Source organism: Phoxinus phoxinus (genome assembly GCF_949152265.1).
Source record: "Phoxinus phoxinus genome assembly, chromosome: 13".
Classification (NCBI taxonomy): domain Eukaryota; kingdom Metazoa; phylum Chordata; class Actinopteri; order Cypriniformes; family Leuciscidae; genus Phoxinus; species Phoxinus phoxinus.
The window spans coordinates 9,014,185-9,035,402 of NC_136888.1; positions in this window are offsets into that span (position 1 = coordinate 9,014,185).

Genomic DNA, 21,218 nt, shown 5'->3' on the forward strand with positions numbered 1-21,218 from the left:
TTGCGGACCAACACTATCGGTGCGGCCCAAGGGCTGCTGCTCTCACGAATAATCCCTCGGTCAAGCATTCCTCGCAACAGGGTGCGGACCTCGGTATACAAGGTCGGTGGTACAGGTCGATAGCGCTCTCGGCTTGGTGCAGCATCCCCAGTTGGAATCTGGTGCTTTACCACGTCAGTGCGGCCATAGTCCTCCTCGTGAGTAGAGAACAGGTGTTGCCATCCCCTCAAGAACTCTTGCAGTTGTCCCACTTGTTCTTCCTCCAGTCCGTCACCCCGTAAAGACTCTCCCTTTAAGTGAGCAGGCAATCCTCCTTCTACCTCCTCCATTCCTGGACCGGCCCGCGCTAAAGCCACTTCGACCACTGTAGGACTCACCCGCTTAAAGTTAACTTCGCCCTGCTCACGAACCTGCTGCGGTCTTACTGAGGTCACCCGGGCCAAACATTGGTGATGATACAGGTGGATAAGAAAGGGGTTCGTGTTCCTCACTCTTACTGAGACTCGGCCTCCCTGAACGGTTGCCAGTCCTCGAGCTATCTCCACCTTGGGACCCTCTTCGTGGGGCTCCACCATCACCCACTCTTGCGGATGGTAACGTCGAGGAGGCAGCCTGGCCCAGACTACAGCCTCACTTTGAGCTGGGATGGACAGGGCGTAGCGACAGGCCACTCTCCCCGTGCTTTCCCGGTCATGCTGTTGTTCGGCCAGACATATCCGGCGGCAATCGGCCCTGATACGGTCCCACTCCTGTCCGGCTGGGGTTACAGCTGCTCGTGCCGGTCTACTTCGGAATAGCTCTTCCCAGCAATCCGAGATGACATTCATCCCAATCAGGGCACGATGGGACCCTAGACACGGGTCTCGGACAACTACCACCCCCTTCTGAGGCACTACAATTCCATGGATCTTCAAATCGGTCACAAGGTATCCTACGTACGGTATGTCCAGTCCATTTGCCCCACGCAGCGTCAACCAGGGGGCATCCACAGGCGATCTACCGTTGGTGCCAAACAGCTCATGGGCCAAACTTTCGGCGAATAAGGTCACTTGGGAGCCTGTGTCCAAGAGACAATGTATCTCCTGACCATTAACTTGGGCCACCACCACCGGGCAGCGGCCTATCAGGCGACTCTGGGGGGATGTGGAAGAAGAGGGGTCTAATACGGGGGTCCCGACCACTTGACCCACAGTGGCCGGAGACTCTAAAAACCCCCTTGTGATGCCCGTCGGGCAGAGCATTGGCGGAAGTAATGCCCCGACTCTCCACAGCCATTACAAATGGGCCGCCCATGTTCGTCCCACTGGAATCGGGAGCCCACTGACCGGGGAGGACGGCGTTCAGAAGGGCGATTCCCGTCGGAGTAAGCCCGTTCCCGAGAGTGGAAAGGTGGCTGCAGGCGCTCTCGACGAAGCTCTTCCCTGACAGACTTGGACAACTCGGACATTTGTTCCTGAACATCTCGCTTCAGTTCTTCCCGGAGGACCTGCTTCCAATCGGGTGCCGTAATGGCCAAGGGGGATTCAACGACATTGGTAGCCAAACAGCTGGGGGTTTCCACATGCTCCGCCTGGTCGCGCTCAAGAGCCAGGGCTTCTTGCCTCAGCTCTTCGAAAGTCATGTCTGGTCCTCTCCGAAGCTGCACCCGCAGGCTCTGACGTACGGGACCCTCTCGCAGCCCCAACAGGAATTGATCTCGCAGCAACACCTCTCCTTCCCCCAGGCCATGGTCCTGCCTTCCCGTGAGTCTGGAAAACTGCTCCCGCAGTTGCAAGGCGAATGCCCGAACAGATTGCCGGGGACCCTGGCGAGAATTGAAGAACTTCGTCCTCAGAGCGGCTACCGGAGTGGTATCTCCATACTGCCCCGTAAGGAAATCAAAAATAGCCTGGACCGTCGCACGGTTGGCTTCTGGTGCTGCCTGAACTTCTCTTCTCGCCTCCCCCTCCAGAGAGTTCAAAACGAACTGGACCTTCTGCAGAGCACTCAGACCCTGAAGCCCCGCCAGGTATTCCACCTGGGTCTTCCACAGGGACAGACTTACTTCGGACCCCGGGCCTCCGTACCTCGAGGCCCCTGGGGCACCCATGAAAATCGGCATGACCGGTCGCCGAGCTCCAGGCTCTTCCTCCTCCGCCATCTCAACCTCTGATCGCTCAACTCAAGGTGAACCCTGCCGACTACGCCAAAATCTGTCACAGGTCGAGGTGGGCCAAGCCAGACTGCACCCACCCCTGGACCAGGATCACCCTGAGGAGCGCGTCAAAGGAGGAGGCAGGAGACAGAAATAAAAGAATGACAACTTTATTTAATGTCTAAAAGCAATTTGAAAATCCTATCTAAAATCCTCTTCCTTCCTCTTCCTTCCTCTTCCCAAAGATCCAAGGCAACGCCGTGGCAAGTTTATGGACAGGGCTCACTTCCTTCTGGCGCTGGTGCCAGACTCACAGTGGTGAGTAACGAACAGGTGGGTATCCCAGGTGAGTAGACGGTCGGAGCTCACTTCCTTCTGGCGCTGGTGCCAGACTCACAGTGGTGAGTGACGAACAAGGTGGGTATCCCAGGTGAGTAGACGGTCGGAGCTCACTTCCTTCTGGCGCTGGTGCCAGACTCACAGTGGTGAGTAACGAACAGGTGGGTATCCCAGGTGAGTAGACGGTCGAAGTTCACTTCCTTCTGGCGCTGGTGCCAGACTCACAGTGGTGAGTAACGAACAGGTGGGTATCCCAGGTGAGTAGACGGTCGGGGCTCACTTCCTTCTGGTACTGGTGCCAGACTCACAGTAGTGAGTGACGAACAGGTGGGTATCCCAGGTGAGTGGACGGTCGGAGCTCACTTCCTTCTGGCGCTGGTGCCAGGCTCACAGTGGTGAGTGACGAACAAGTGGGTATCCCAGGTGAGTAGACGGTCGGAGCTCACTTCCTTCTGGCGCTGGTGCCAGACTCACAGTGGTGAGTAACGAACAGGTGGATTGCAGAGCTACAACAGACTCAAGTCACAAGCTGAGCGGGGCTTTCGCTGGGGCAGACAGCATAACACTTCAAGCAGAGGTAAACCGTTCTCACGTGTGTTGCAGGGACAGAGTCACGAGCTGAGCGGGCCTTCACTGGACCAGACGGAATCACCACTTCAAATAGAGGTGAACAGCTCTCACATGGGTGGCAGGAGACAGGGTCACAAGCTGAACAGGGCTTTCACTGGAACAGACAGAACCAACAATGGGTGGCAGGAGACAGCGTCACAAGCGGAGCAGGGCTTTCACTGGGACAGACAGCATAAAACTTCAAGCAGAGGTAAACAGTTCTCACGTGGGTGGCAGGAGACAGCGTCACAAGCTGAGCGGGGCTTTCACTGGAACAGACAGAATCAACACTGCAGATAGAGGTGAACAGCTCTTATGTGTAGTGTGCAAACGGGAGCTTTTCCTTCTGACATCCAACCGGTGACTACAATCGATCTCACTAGGCTCTTATGATGAACGGTAGACCAGCATGACACTTGGGGAGTGCACGGCGATTAAAAGATAAATCTTCCACACACACACGACAGTCTAACTCCAAACATGCAACGTGATGGGAAACGTCAATTCCAGCACTGCAAATCCACTCTTCAAAGTGCAAAATAAGGCCAACACTCACCCAGAGGTCTCGATCTGAAGAGCCGATGATAGTCAGAGTTGGGACAGATGTGCTGAATAATTTCCTCACCACTACAAGCGGGCTTCACTTCGCTGTTTGCAATGGTCAAGGGAGAGGCTAGAGATCGACAAGGAATCAGTATATTCCACTCAGTGCGATGTATACAACGTGATCCGAGCACTCCAAACCAGTATCCAATTTAGTGTAGAAAACATGCGTTTATGAGATTCAATTTGTCAATCACTCATCTCACTCTTTTCCATTCCAGGCGACGAATTCCACTCTTCAAAACTGCCCTCGGATCCCACAAGCGACACTCCTCTTCTTTCACGATAATCCTTCAGCTGCAACACTCTACAAACATTTCCCAACGGGAGAGAACCACACCAGATCGACGGGGGAAGACAAAGAAACAACAAGCCCACACGGCGAGAGAACACTCCAGATCAACGGAGGAGGAACAACAACAGCCTTCTCTTCCCCTTGTGTTTTATCCTCTCAAAATGCTGGCGCCACCTCAATCAGGCACTCAAAGTGAAGTCCCCGCACCTGTTGTCAATCTGCCGTTTAGCTGTCATGACAACAGACACACACACCGGCCCGGGGACAGTGTTACACTGAAAGCGCCCCGGCGGGAACACTTCTCTTGTGGAATTAGTTCCGGGGATTATTTGTCACCCCGTGACAAACTTATTAGGGTTTTCAGTGTATCTCTGTTTTTTTGCTCTGAAGTAAAGACTGCAGGCCTCCCGGTTCATCTGGCACTGGAACATGCTATATTTATGAAAGCAGAGGGAAATGGAGGTGACTTTTACCATAAAAATACTATTATGTTCAGTATAGACTAGAGCCCAGATATTTATATTTTGTGCCCCTTTAATTCAATTGAATGTAAAGCAACTAACAATACGTTGAAAGACAAACATGTTGACAGAGGGCCAACATGGTGTGTTACTTATTACATTGGAGTTGCATTAACATAGACTCATTGCAAACTTAGCTTATACATATCTGAAGATGTTTTATTATTATTATCAGCTCGCCGAGAAATGTAAATGCCACAAAATAATACAAAAATACTTACATCGGTCTCCATGTCTGACTGCATCACTATTCCCACGCATAGTAAGACTGAAACAGCGTTTCAAAAAGACAGTGGCATGATGTGATTGGGCGACACAGAAACAGCCGTTAATCTCGTAAATTCAATATAAAATAGGTAAGAATATATTTGTTTTCGTCATGATTTTTATTAATTGTAGAGCGTTTCATATCTACCAGATAAAATATGTGTATTTATTTCCTCTGCCAACACAAATGTTTTCCCATCAGTCTATAACACATGTATGGTGTCAACTTAAACAGAGCGGGAGAAAAAAATACACATCGTGTGCTAAAATCTACACAACATGTGTCAAAATGCTATCTACACAGTCACATGTGTTGTTTTTTGGCATCTCTTTTTGCAGTGTATGTGTTTGCATGCGTTATTAGTATTTCACAGTCTTTTTTGCCTGCTTGGCTGCTCAATTTAGAGAAAATTGCTAAATCATATTTGCAGTAATGGAAATGTCTATCAAGACCATAATTGAATTCTTGCAGCGTCATTGCATGTAACTAATTTAATATGATGTGGATTTGACAAAATATGACTTCATATTTAACACTGAAATATGCTTTATACATAAATTGCTCCATTAAAAATGCTTATTTCTCTCCCTTCAAATATACTAAGTTCATATTTATATTTATAACCATAAAGCCTTGTTAGACAAGCAATTTAGCTATCTTAAACCAAACATCCAATTTTGAAGGCTTTATCTCTAATGCCATCCGAGTAGTTCTTTGAAAATGAGTACATAACTAACTTGTGTGTCCAAACCACTTCATTGTCAGTGTAGACAAATCAGACACAATTACTTGTTATATTTAACAATTCTATGTTGCTACAATGTTGCGAGCACGTAGACAGCAACGTTGTCATAGCAGAAATGCAACGTGCTAGCCTGGGAAAACCCAGACCACTTCCGGCAAATTTAGATTTGCTCTGCAAGTGGGTCTGGCAAAGAGCCCATTGAAACCCATTTCCAATCCGTCGAAATCGCGGCACCAATCAGAAACGTTTTACACGATGACGACAGAGCAGAGACGGTGACGCAGATTTTGTACATTACAGAGATGGATGCCGCCGTGGAACATCACAACATCACTCGTTCGAATCAGCTATCGCGTCTGTTTCAAGCGATTTAAAATAGTCATTTTCGTTAACACAAACAGAGAATTGCTGAGAGTCTCGAGATGTTTCTCCGTCGCTCTGCATACGTCATGTCATTCATCGCTCTGATTGGTTTTAGATCTATCCGACGTCCGTTGGTGACGCCCCTGTGGAAATGAATTGTCTATGGAGCTTTGCCAGACCCTTACTCAGTTACAACTGAGAGTGGTCTGGGTTTTCCCAGGCTAGCAACGTGCCAGAGACGTTGCCACAACGTAAATGTGTTTGCTGGGTTTGCTCACTCTGGGATCTATGGTCCCATCCCAGCAAACACATTTACGTTGTGGCAACGTCTCTGGCACGTTGCATTTCTGCTATGACAACGTTGCTGTCTACGTGCTCGCAACATTGTAGCAACATAGAATTGTAAGTCTACATTAGTCATATTAAATTAAAGTTGTAGGTTGTGTTTGATAGCTGCGCAATACTCACGTATCTGCTCGATGATGAATGAGAACACACTGAGCCCAACAGGTGGTTGGAATTTAAAAGGCTGATTTTCGCGCTTCAGGGCAGTGACGAGTGACGAGTACATTAAATGGTCCAGTGGTTGTCTAGACACCACAGACACAACCTTAAGCAATGACCCTGAACGGTGATTTAATGTCAACATTGTGACAACGCTGTAACAACCTTCACACAATCCTAGGTAAATCCTAGGTATTTATTTGAAACAGTGGCTAAACTAACGAAAAAGAAAGCTTCAAGCCCAGAAGTTTCCAAGCAACACAGCAGTAATGACTTTATGAACTTCTTCACTTATAAGATCGATAATATCAGGAACAAAATTATAACTATGCAACCGTCTAATACAGTATCGCATCAGGAAGTGCATTGTAGTCTCCCTGAGGGAAAATTTTATTCATTCATTGCTATAGGAGAGGAAGAATTTTGCAAACTCGTCAAATCATCTAAATCGACAACGTGTATGTTAGACCCTATACCGACTAAGCTGCTGAAAGAGATGCTTCCAGATGTCATAGATCCTCTTCTTAATATCATTAATTCATCTTTGTCTCTAGGATACGTACCAAAAACCTTTAAGCTAGCTATAATTAAACCGCTTGTTAAAAAAACGCAACTTGATCCTACAAAACTAGTCAATTACAGGCCAATCTCTAATCTGCCTTTTCTGTCAAAGATATTAGAAAAAGCAGTATCCTCACAACTGTGTTCTTTTCTTGAAAGAAATGATATCTGCGAGAATTTTCAGTCCGGATTTAGACCGTACCATAGTACCGAGACAGCTCTCGTTAGAGTCACAAATGATTTGCTCTTATCATCCGATCGTGGTTGTATTATCTCTCTATTAGTATTACTTGATCTTAGTGCTGCATTTGACACCATTGACCACAACATCCTTTTAAATAGACTCGAACATTATGTTGGCATTAGTGGAATTGCACTAACATGGTTTAAATCATACTTATCTGACCGTTATCAGTTTGTAGCAGTAAATGAAGAGATGTCTTATCAATCACAAGTTCAGTATGGCGTACCACAAGGCTCAGTACTAGGACCGCTGCTGTTCACTCAGTACATGCTACCATTAGGAGATATCATTAGGAAACATGGAATTAGCTTTCACTGTTATGCCGACGATACTCAGCTGTATATTTCTTCAAAACCTAACGAAACCTACCAATTCACAAAATTAACGGAATGCATAGCTGATATAAAAAATTGGATGACTAGTAATTTCCTACTACTAAATTCAGAAAAAAACAGAGATTCTAATTATTGGACAAAAAACTTCCACACGTAATAACCTAGAGTACTGTCTAACACTTGTTGGCTGCTCTGTTAAGTCTTCGTCGTCGGTTAGGAACCTGGGTGTGCTCTTTGATACCAATCTTTCATTTGAAAATCATGTGTCTAGTATCTGTAAAACCGCTTTCTTCCATCTTAAAAATATATCTAAATTACGTCATATGCTCTCAATGAATAATGCAGAACAATTAGTTCATGCGTTTATGACCTCAAGGGTAGATTATTGTAATGCTCTACTGGGTGGTTGCCCTGCACGCTTAATAAACAAACTACAGCTATTTCAAAACGCAGCAGCTCGAGTTCTTACCAGAACCAGGAAGTATGACCATATTAGCCCCGTTCTGTCAACACTGCATTGGCTGCCTATTAAACATCGTATACATTTTAAAATATTGCTGATCACTTACAAAGCACTCAATGGTTTAGCTCCGCAGTACTTGAGCGAGCTCTTAACGCATTATAGTCCTTCACGTCTACTGCGATCTCAAAACCGGCCAGTTAATAATACCTAGAATATCAAAATCGACTGCTGGCGGTAGATCCTTTTCCTATTTAGCACCAAAACTTTGGAACAGTCTTCCTAACATTGTCCGGGAAGCAGACACACTCTGTCAGTTCAAATCTAGACTAAAAACACATCTCTTCGGCCTAGCATACACATAACACATTATAGACTTCTATAATTCAATGTTAGGCTGCATAGTTTAGAACAGCCGGGACCGGGAACACTTCCCGTAAATCCTGATGTACTTGGTACATCATAAGAAGGATGGCGTCTACGCTAATATTATTCTCTCTGCCTATCCCGAGGTTTACCGCTGTCCACTGGAACCAGGCCGTATCCAGATCTGATGAAGGACCAGCGCCAGGACACGACGACGCCGCTGACCTGAAGTGTCAACCAGTCTCTCCTCCTCTCCACTCCGACTGACCTGTAATGCTCCTGAATCATAATCATACACTGTTCATTCATTGGCCAGAGGAGAACTGGCCCCCGACTGAGCCTGGGTATAAAATAAAGGTGACTTGACTTGACTTGACACACAACGTAGTTAAAGCAACCTTTTGGCCATGTTGTTAAAACGTTGTTAGAAGGTCGGGTACGTTGTGCCAACATTCTGTGTTTGCTGGGATCCCCCCAACAAGGGCAAGAAGGGTCTTGGTTACCATGACTATGATCAGATAAGTTGGTTCCCTTTTAAGAGAACTCGAGCTGCGTCGAGACGCGGTGGGAACGCCCTACGTGATTGCGTTGTGAAGCACGTGTATAAGCAGTCCAATGGAAAGACGATACGTCATAGGCGGGTGACGTCATCGACCAGGAAGCTATAAAACACCCTTGAAAACAGACCGCGACAGCTTCTGTGCCTTCAGCAAGTGCTCTCTGTATACGGTCCCTGTCTATTTATTGTTGTCTGTCTCAGTATCTATCTATATATATATATATATATATATATATATATATATATATATATATATATATATATATATATTATGGCAAGCAAGAATTAAAACGTTGTATTGTTCCCTGCCCTCGTTTCACGGGTGGGGACCAGTGATGCGCGGGTCAATGTATAAACAACCCGCACCCGACCGACGTTTTCAACTAACCCGCCCGCAACTCGGACCGCAAAAAAAAAGAAAGAAAATATTGTACCCGACCCGCTTCCTGACCCGCGTTTTTTTAAAGTAGCTAGTAAATGCTCATCGTCATGGGCCATAGACGGAGGAACTAGGGGTGCACATTTTTCTGAATGCTGATATCGCCTAGTGTTTTGTAATAAAGGCTTGATTTATTCATTTATTTCGTTTCATTTTCGTAACAATTAAGATGCTGCATGTGTTTAACCAGTCTAATCGAAGTGTGCGTCTCTCCCCGGACTTTCCCAACAAAAATCCCGCCCCCTCTCAGAAATACATAAAACTGACATTACTGAGCTATATGTGTTTAAAAGTAGCCTATTAAAATGGCACAATGGCATTGCTCAGTTCAACGTGTTGGGAAATCGGGCAAATTGTCCCGCGTCAGCTATTATTCAAAAGTTTATAATGCGCTCAACATTCAGGTAAATAAGGATTTCCCACTGTCATCTCTGACTGAGCTCGTGCGTCATCCTCGCGCAGTTATTCAGCCAATAAAGTGTAGTAGGCCTATGTATTTCATAGAACATTGTGTCTAGTACTATATAAATTACAAAGGTTTAATTGGCATCTTTATTTCAAACGACCCGACCGACCGCGACCCGAATATCATTACAAATATTTTTGGATGACTCGTAACCGCGGGTAACCGCGGGTAACCGCGGGTAACCGCGGGTGACCGCAGGCACCCGCTCATTTTGGATCAACCCGCGCATCACTGGTGGGGACACGCATCAGCTTTGCGTTGCTTGTTTGGGAGTAGAGCATGCCCAGTCAGTCCTCGAGGGGGCTGACTGTGAGCATTGCAACAGGCTGTCTGTGAGGACGCTTCGCTCCCCGCCGGGCGTTCTTCGAAAAGCTCCACGAGGCGCGACGCGCAACTTGGGGATTGCAAATGGATCTAATCAGCGGGGTTTGAGATGGGCCCAGCCCTATCTCTGCCTTCACCTTTTAGATCCAGTGCCTTATCTCAGGGAGAAGCATGTGTTGCGGTTTCTTCTCCCCCGGGATGAGGCACCAATGCTGCGACTATCTAGTTCCGAGGAATTGGATGTCGTCAGTGTTGATGCAAGTGAACATGAGAGTATGCCATGTCATTCACTTGTTGATGAGGAATTTATGGAGGTTTTATCTCGTGCTGTTGCTAAACTAAATATTGACTGGCCAGCAGAATATTATGATGAGTGCAATAAAAAGAGTTTATTAGAGGAAAGATTTTTACCATCTAGAGCACTGCCTCCTCGCCGGGGTTTACCGTTTTTTCCTGATCTCCACACTGAGGTGTTGAAATCGTGGAATAAACCAGTTTCATCTCACGTTTTTAATCGTCTAACTATAGTAATACCATGAGGATTAAAGACGCTAGTTATGTGACAATGCCTCGGGCTGAAGAGACGCTTGCGAGCTATCTCTATCCTGAGTCAGCGCCATCATTAAAAGGCCCGGCGTTACCCACCAAGCCATTAAAATCAACATCAGCACTGGTGGGTAAAGCGTATTCGGCAGCAGGTCAGGCTGCGGCATGTTTGCACAAGATGTCTATTCTGCAAGCATACCAGGCTGACCTGCTAAGGGACATGGATGATTGTGAGGAAGTCAGCGCTGACGCAATTCGAAAACTGTGTCGCGCAACAGACCTATCTCTCCGAGCCACCAAAGAGACGGCTAAATCAGTTGACCAGTCTATGGCAGCTATGGTGGCCACGGAACGTCATTTGTGGCTTAATTTAGCTGATTTAAAAGATGGTCTGTTCTTCTGCTGTGAATTCGGTCATCGATAGATTCCAAGAGGCCAAAAAATAATCAGCGGCATTCCAGAGGTTTCTTCCTCACCGATCTAATCGCCGATCTCAAACTGATAATGTCACAGATTTTGTTCGAGGACTGGTTTGTCACAATAGACTTGAAGTACGCTTATTTCCACATATCTATCCATCCTCATCACAGGAAGTTCCTGAGGTTCGCTTTCGGGGGCGAAGCGTACAAGTATCAGGTACTTCTGTTTGGCCTAGGAAATGCATGGATGCAGCTCTGGCTCCCCTGAGACTCTAGGGCATCCGTGTGTTAAATTACATCGACGATTGGTTGATTTTAGCTCAGTCAGAGCAGATGGCAGTTCGGCATCGAGATGTCGTTCAGTCTCACATAAATCGGCTAGGGCTGAGGCTCAACGCCAAGAAGAGTGTACACCTTCCACTTTTCTGGGTGTGATGTGATCTGGGATTCGACAACGATGCGGGCACAATTGTCACCAGCATGTATTTTGTCGATTCTCTCAGCCGTGAAGGGGGTAAAACTAGGCCAGTCACTAAATTTCAGAGACTGTTGGGTTTCACAGGAGGTGACAAAAGTTCTTCCTCCCCACCATGCTCTGAATAAGAGGCTGAGGTTTTGGAAACCCATGTTGATGGTCCTGGGTGGAGGGCAGTGGTGTGGTCTTCACTATCACATTCTGTACACTTCACTATAGCTTTGCAATTGCATGTAATGTGAGAAGATCAATGTTCAACATCGAAAGCAGATGACACGTTCCTTCAAGTAGTCCTTTCGTTCCTCCAATGGTCCCTCCATCTGGAAACCACAACACTTTTTCAGTGGATGAGGTTTATGTATAGGGCCGTTTTTATGGTTTTCATCACTGGTGCCCAAGTCCTTACTGGGGTAGGCTGGCAATTATGAAGCTTGGATCGTTTCTGCCCTTTGCCTCATAACAGACAAAGCTAGCAAAATACCAGAAAGGAGGGAAGGAGGCATTATACTTCATTATACATTATATTTCATGCAGTGAGAGAGCCATTTCTCTTGAAGAAAGTGTGGTAGCATTTCCACTCTGGGATGTGTTTCCTCTAGCAGTATCCAGATATGTTAGGCAGATACTATTGCCGTCTTGCTTAACCGCCTATTGTTCTGTCAGGAGATCACCTATAAGTCTTAAAGGGGTGGTATAATGCCCTTTTCATAAGATGTAATATTAATATTTGATGTCCCCAGAGTGTGTATGTGAAGTTTTAGCTCAAAATGCCACACAGATATTTTTATAAAATTTAGGTAAGCAAAAACGCACCGTTTTTTTGTCTGTCCCTTTAAATGTAAATGAGCTGCTGCTCCTGACACAGGGGACGGAGCTTCAACAGCTTGTGTCCTTTTACCTCACACAGACATGCACTGACAATGTCAATGTTTATGTTCAAACCGGAGTCAGAAAATAATGGAGAGACTCAAGAAGTGACAACATGTAGAATGCAACAGGACATTTCTAAATGGTTAGTTGATTAATTTAGTTTCTGTGAAGTATCTTCTAGTCATTGATTAGCATATTCTATAAATCGTGTTCAGGGGGCTGGGTTTATGTAAATTCTAGGGTTGGTGATGTCACTAACCCAGGAGGAATGTCGTGTAGTCCCTACCAGACGTTTATTGTAGTCCTTAAAAAACTATTTTGTTAAAAGCAAATATCTCCCTTTGCTTTGAACTTTGAGCATTGTAACTTTGCAGATGTTGTTTATGCTCAAACAGCAACATTACACCCTAACTAAATGAAATAAGTGAAATCACAATCAACCACCCCTTTAACTCTTAGAAATACTCTTGGACAAAGTCCTTACTAAGAACCATGGGAAATTATTTAAGCCTTTGCTGAAGTGCATTTTCAATTATGCACCATAACATTCCGTAAATATTTCCCAGGCAATGTGTAGTGCGGCCTTAGGATCTCTGACATGAACTTACCGTGACCTATTCACATGATCAAATGATTCTTTGCCAAGCCACCTAATAAGAAGGTATTGCTCTTCACCAGCTGTCAGGCCTAAACCCTCTGTGGCTCCAACAAAGGCCGATTTCCATGCTCTAAAACTCTCAGGTCTGTCATCAAACTTAACGAGACTTGTATTTACAAGCTCATGGTGAGCTATATAGTTTGCTAAAGTCCAACATACCTGAAGCTTCTGGCTGGTGAAACGGAACTAAATGTGGCCATGCTGAGATAGGTTCCCTCTGAGAAAAACATGAAGCATAAGGATCATATGTTTCCTGTTTAACTTCATCTCTGAATGACTGGTCAAGCGGCTGAGATGGCAGTTCGGTGAAGGCATCCACAATTCATTTTAATGAGACTGAGCAGAACAGTTGAGGTCTGAGGCCTCAGGGTACAGCTTGTTATTGTAATTTCAATTCTGCTTGTCTGTTTCTTTTGGCTTATTTAGGTCCACCCCACTTAGTGTTTCAACATAGTCTTTGATGAACTCCACTTTTCTATGTGAAGACACAGAGAAGCTTGCACTAGAAATACTGTAGTCAATTGCTGCTACAGCTGCTTCTAGCACGTCTGCCTGGGCCATAGCAGCAGCTTGTCCCTTTCATGTTGGAGCACCTCACAATCTGCCTCCATTTTGGCCATGCCCAGTTTATGGGTCATTTAATCTTGTCCAGTTTGATTGCATTATCTTTCTTTACAAACAATATACACGTTTGTGCCGCTTTAGCTTGAGCCCAGTGGCTGCTGCAATGCTACCTGACATCTTCGATGACTGCTATGATCATAAGAATTGTGATGATCGTGATGAATGGGAGCGTTTTGAGCCCACCCAAGAAGCTTGGTCTACTGTGCTCATGGTTTCCTCTGCATTTTCCTCAGCAGAGGCTGTAAGCTTCTCGTCGTGGTTCATGGTACAAATATGACTGCAATCCTCAGCTTAGATTATCATCAGTATACAAAACACTAACTATGGGTTGAACGACTTTTTAAAGACTACATTTATGTAATGAAAGGTCGAGTCTATGTCGACTAGTCGCTGCTGATGTCATTAATGAACAAATAAGCCTGAACCTCGAGCTGAGACTCGAACGCGGGTTGCCTTGTGCACAGATATGGCATGTGACAGCGCTTCTACATAACAGCTTATTTTAATCCGTTTTGTCTTTGGGTCATTATATTTCTCACAGATTTCTGCTAATTCTAAATCAGATATACATAAAGTAGCACTGTAAAATTTACATTTATATGAATGCATCAGTGCGAGAGAGAGAGCGATTGCGTGTGAATTTCACCTGGTAGCGTTTCCCTATTAATAGTAAAGCAGAAAAGCTATCTTGTCAAAGTAGATATATTGGACAAATATATGAAATTAACAAATTGAGTGCTATATCAAAGAAAGGCTAGGCTAATAGCTAAAGGCTATGGCCAAAATAACATTAAATCAAAGCTTTGAATAAACTTATCATAAATACATGCAAATATGAAAAATCAAGCATTATGGGTAACACTTTATAATAACTGCACACTATTAATCATTAGTTAATTATTAAGCATTAGTAAACAGCTAATTAATCATTTATAAAGCATTAATAGACATCAATAGGCAGTTTATAAATACAGTTATAAATGCTTTATTCTTGATTTAAAAGCATATCTTTAATGTTTACACTTTCTAAGTGATCTTATGAATCACTGACAACTCTTAAATAACTGGTTTGTAAATAATGCTATACTTCATTTAGAAATTATAAATTGATCATTAAAAAAAGTATGAAAATACAATTATTAAACACATTTAAGTATTTATAAACTGCTTATTAATGTTTATTAATGCTTTATAAATTATGAATTAACGGTTTACTAATGCTTAACTAATGATTAATAGCGTGCAGTTATTATAAAGTGTTACCGCATTAGGTAATGAAGAATGAACTCAGATGATGCTTTTACAAACTTAAAACAAAGGATGGCATCCAAAAATGTAGGAGAAGCTGACTACGTAAAATGTGATGAAGTATTTTCTTGAATCTAGAGAACCGCCAAAAACTATACAACTACACAAACATGTACAAGTGACAAGTAAACTTGCTATAGAACATACAGTACAGCAGTCAATGCAAATATGGACAAAACGGCTTCACTTACAGAACTATTCAAACAATCTCAGCCTCAGATGTTATAGCTGAAGTTATGAAACACTGTTACACTGTTTGGATTTATGGTGTTCGCCATGTTTTCAAACCACTTAGATGTGTCCATCAAAATCCAGAAAACCTTATTTCAAGCTTGGCTGACGCTCGCTTCAATCACCAATTCTCAAACAACAAGGTAATGATAAGACATATTCAGTCGATGTGTTTGCGTTGGGACACCAGGTCATCGGACTGTGACCACTGGTGTGAGAACGCTCTCCTGAGATGCTTTCTCGTGAACTTTAACACCAACTTGATGTTTTGGGACCCAAGGTCAAATGAGTTGTTCTGTTCACTGCTAGCACTGAAATCACTTAAGCGCTTTTTTGAAAACTTACTTTACTGTACAGTCTGAAGGATCCAAATGTCTGAAGGTGCAAAGCTGTGTTGAGAATAAGTTTAAAGCGGACCTATAATGCTTTTTACATTTTCGATTTTCAATTTAAATTTTTTTTAGTGTGTAAAGTTGCTTCTTGAGCATGGAAAAAGTCCACTCCAAAGGGAGTTATTCTCTAGATCAGTAAGTGCGCTGCTTCTGAAATTCCTGAATCGCCTCGATTGTATGTCACAGTGTCTGGTGGTTCCCAGTTTAACACTAGAGGTCTCAGTTTTCACGGTGTCTAGGCATTTTCACTACATTTCCCATAATCCTGTCTGTCACTGATTGTTCATTTCCTTCAGCTGTTTCTCGTCACCTTGTTTGCACTTGTGTATATATACCCTGTCTGTTTCAGTGTTTGTCACGGAGTCCTTGTATATTGTCCCCACACTTCCGTCTTTTGAGCCTGTTTTCCTGTTGTTTGTTTATTTTTGTGTTTGATTGCTACCCTGGTTATGACCTCTGCCTGGACTGGATTGTGAGTACGGATTGCCCATCAATAAACTACTGCTATTGGATCTTCTCGTCTTGTGTGTGTTCGTGACAGAAGGACTCCGTCACAAATAGATCCAGCAGTACGGATACGATCCGGTCGGTATGTGGATACTGCGTGGCGAGATTTTCCCTCCGGGAAAGGATGAAGGATCCTCGATTTCTTTGTTGGCCTATTTTTCAATGTGTGCTAGAAGGAATGAGGAGACCATAGCCACCAGGTTCGTAGAGGAGACAGTAAATTCCCCAGAGATGGTGAGTTCGATGCCACCGAGACGCCATCATGGACGGAGGAGGAGGAGGAGACACAGCCCGTCTGCCCAGTCAGAGTTGGTTCACGTCCCGTCTGCCCAGTCAGAGACTGTTCACGTCCCGTCTGCCCAGTCAGAGACTGTTCACGTCCCGTCTGCCCAGTCAGAGACTGTTCACGTCCCGTCTGCCCAGTCAGAGACTGTTCACGTCCCGTCTGCCCAGTCAGAGACTCTTCACGTCCCGTCTGCCCAGTCAGAGACTGTTCACGTCCCGTCTGCCCAGTCAGAGACTGTTCACGTCCCGTCTGCCCAGTCAGAGACTGTTCACGTCCCGTCTGCCCAGTCAGAGACTGTTCACGTCACGTCTGCCCAGTCAGAAACTGTTCACGTCACGTCTGCCCAGTCAGAGACTGTTCACGTCACGTCTGCCCAGTCAGAGACTGTTCACGTCACGTCTGCCCAGTCAGAGACTGTTCACGTCACGTCTGCCCAGTCAGAGACTGTTCACGTCACGTCTGCCCAGTCAGAGACTGTTTACGTCACGTCTGCCCAGCCAGAGACTGTTCACGTCCTGTCTGCCCAGTTTGAGACTGGTCTAGAGATGCCCATTTGTGGGGCCGCCAAGGCAATGATGGACTATTTGGAGCATCTGGCTCGGATCCTGGACATGCCAGTGTCTGCTGTTCCAGAGCCGGAGCCAGTGTCTGCTGTTCCAGAGCCGGAGCCAGTGTCTGCTGTTCCAGAGCCGGAGCCAGTGTCTGCTGTTCCAGAGCCGGAGCCAGTGTCTGCTGTTCCAGAGCCGGAGCCAGTGTCTGCTGTTCCAGAGCCGGAGCCAGTGTCTGCTGTTCCAGAGCCGGAGCCAGTGTCTGCTGTTCCAGAGCCGGAGCCAGTGTCTGTTCCTGAGTCGGGTCTGGTGGTTCCGTTTCCGGTGGTCCGGAGACGGAAGAGGAGAAGGACCTCTTCAACGGACCGTCCAGTGGTTCTTAACCCAGAGACCATCCCAGAGGTGACTGCCATCTCTGACGCGCCGGTTAGGCATGCTGCTCTGCCGGCACCGCCTGAGCTGCTCGCCCTGCCGGCCCCGATCCAGCATCACGTCACGCCCGCCGAGCCTGAGCTTCACGTCACGCCCGCCGAGCCTGAGCTTCACGTCACGCCCGCCGAGCCTGAGCTTCACGTCACGCCTGCCGAGCCTGTTCCTGAGCCGGTGCCCGCGTCTGTTCCTGAGCCGGTGTCCGCGTCTGTTGCTGTTCCTGAGCCGGTGTCCGCGTCTGTTGCAGTTCCTGAGCCGGTGTCCGCGTCTGTTGCAGTTCCTGAGCCGGTGGTGTCTGTTGCAGTTCCTGAGCCGGTGGTGTCTGTTGCAGTTCCTGAGCCGGTGGTGTCTGTTGCAGTTCCTGAGCCGGTGGTGTCTGTTGCAGTTCCTGAGCCGGTGGTGTCTGTTGCAGTTCCTGAGCCGGTGGTGTCTGTTGCAGTTCCTGAGCCGGTGGTGTCTGTTGCAGTTCCTGAGCCGGTGGTGTCTGTTGCAGTTCCTGAGCCGGTGGTGTCTGTGACTTTTCCTGAGCCAGGGTCTGTCTCTGTTCCGCCTTGGTCTTCACCGCCATGGCCGCCCGAGTGGTCGTCTTCACCCTGGTCGTCTCCGCCGTGGCCGCCCGAGTGGTCGTCTTCACCCTGGTCGTCTCCGCCGTGGCCGCCCGAGTGGTCGTCTTCACCCTGGTCGTCTCTGCCGTGGCCGCCTGAGGGGTCTTCACTGCCGTGGCCGTCCGAGGGGTCTTCACCGCCCTGGCCACCCGATGGACTGTCTGCTTCGCCCTGGCCGCCCGATGGATTGTCTGTTTCGCCCTGGCCGTCGCTTAAGCCGTTCCCCCTTGTTCCTGTTCCCCTCCATGGACCTGGCCCCCCATCCCACCCCCTGATCCTCCACCTTTCCTCCTCCCGCCTGGACTCTTGTTTTGTTTGTTTCTTGTGGTCTTGGAGCGTCTGGTAGCCGCTCCGTAGAGGGGAGGTTATGTCACAGTGTCTGGTGGTTCCCTGGGTTTAACACTAGAGGTCTCAGTTTTCATGGTGTCTAGGCATTTTCACTACATTTCCCATAATCCTGTCTGTCACTGATTGTTCATTTCCTTCAGCTGTTTCTCGTCACCTTGTTTGCACTTGTGTATATATACCCTGTCTGTTTCAGTGTTTGTCACGGAGTCCTTGTATATTGTCCCCGCACTTCCGTCTTTTGAGCCTGTTTTCCTGTTGTTTGTTTATTTTTGTGTTTGATTGCTACCCTGTTATGACCTCTGCCTGGACTGGATTGTGAGTACGGATTACCCATCAATAAACTACTGCTATTGGATCTTCTCGTCTTGTGTGTGTTCGTGACATTGTAGTCCTGAGTTTTCTTCCGTTAACAAACACATCACAGTATTCCTCATTTAAATAATTCCTGTCCAGGACATACGTAAAATAAAGGGCGAGGCCTGGCTGTATTGCATTGAAACTTGCAGTTATGGTAAGGGGTGTGACATTTCTGAAACATTGCTTGACCAATCACCTGTCCAACTGACCAATTAGAGCACATTGCACATTTCGGGAAGAGGGGCTTAATAGAGACAGGAACTAAACAGCGTTACTGACAGACTTGGAAGAGCGCTGCTGCAACAATGTATAATATGAGATGTTTTTTTACAATCAAGCATAAAAATATTTTCTAGTAGACCCCAAAAAACAAAGTCAAGACTTTAAAAATGGGCATCTCTTTATGTAATATGATCTTAAAATGTGGGAAAAATGTTTATAGTCAGATGTAGCCAGATTTTTTTTGGCATAAAGTCAGGTCCACATGTATACTTTTCGTCAGGGAACTTTTAGCTTGCTGTTCAACCTTCTAATACATAGGTAGCATTTGCCTTAGCAGTGCAGCGCACTTTCAGAAACCCTCCACCTTCCCCAGCTCCACCTCTATAGATCTGCTACTGGTAATTCATGTACGCTACAGAGCATGTCTTACTTGCTCACAGAAGTGTGTCGTGTGTGTATTGGCAGCAGCAAGTCCCGTACTTGCTCTGTCGCAGCAGCAGCAATAATAAAAGCAGGAGCAGCATAGCAGATCTGCTCTGCAAAGACCAAACATACAACTTTGTCATATTCATTACCATCATGACAGAAATGTACGTATTTAGATTTTGGCAAAAATGTTGCCACAGATACGTTTTTCCTATGAACCTGTGTTGCGAAGCTATCTACACTAGGAGCATTTGATGCAGCATTGAAACCTTGTTGACTCAATATGCTGTTCACAAACAGACATGCATCAGATTGTAGTTTGTTATTTAAATACAGTACTTAAACTAAACTTAGAAAAAAAAAACGTTTTGATTTCAGTTAACGAACATATTAGTTAAATTAATCACATCTATATATATATATATATATATATATATATATATATATATATATATATAAATAAAACACACAGACACATGTGTGTGTGCGTATACTACGTATATATATATATAATAATATATGTATATATTCATTTATAATAATAGGTCTGGCCAATCACTGCTTGACATCTGGAGTATAAGCACTGAATTATCTGTTTCACATTCACAGTTGATGACGCTGACGTTCCTCTCCATCCTCCCCACCGACACCAGGTTGGCCCTGTCCATCCATCCGGGATTAGGCTCCGCCCCTGCCTTCATCTTCAGGCAGGATCAGCCAAATCTGCAACCCCAGGCTTTGGACAAAGGACAGGGCCTATGCCAAATAACTTTTCAATACAATTCAACATGAATCATTGTAGCTCATTACCATTTGTTAATATTGAATGAAATACATACCATGTAAACGTTCACCTGCCTATAGGTTCAGGTTCGTTTATTTTATACACGTAGGTATATTAGGTTTTAGTGAACCCATTCGCTGTACCTGCCTGGTATACAGTGAAGCAGGGATAAGTAGCGGCTCCCCAATCAACCTACTGGACCATTTCACAATTTGGTTAGAGTTCCGGCTGTTTAAAGATAAATTCCCGTACTAGGACACCAAATAAAAGGACAAAGTTGATTCGATAAAAGCACGATAAAACAGAATCAACTGTTATGCAAGCAGACTCAGACAAGGAAAATGAACAGGATCTTTATTGACAACAATGAGCAAAATGGTAAGTGGAAAGTCTGAATGATAATCTGGAGAGCGGGATTCTGACAGTAAACAGAATGTCTTTTCTTACAGGTTTGATGAGTGGTGGATGGAGAGATGGATGACGGTGAGGATACACACACTTTGCAGGACTGCTGAACATACAGGTGGGAAAAGTGACAGAGAAATAAAGAGATGCTGAAGATATCTGGATGATCGCAGAAGGAAACAAGGTAAGTGTCCACTTTGTGTACACTCTAAGAAGTTTACCTATGATTTACTCAATATTTTTGGGGAAATATTTTTACACTCAAAAATGTTTAGTACATTTTAAAGCTGTTAAATCAATGAAATATACTCTATGAATTGAGTAAATGCAAGTAAAAAAAAATTAAGTAAATCTGAGTAGCTGCATCTGGAACATTAACAAACAAAATTGAGTAGAATTAATTCAACATTGAAACATTTAAAAACCAATTTTTATGAGTAATATAAGCTGTTTTTATTTATGAGTAATATTAAAGTGTGTCTGTCAGGTTAAATTGATATATTAAATAAGGTTTAGATGTCTGAGTGAAAATGTAATTATCAATGGAAGCTTTAGCGTAAGTTCTGCTGGGAAGACTCAATTGTTGCGTCATTGATTATCTTCTCATCTATCCAATCACGTTTTAATACTAGAAGTATAAAAG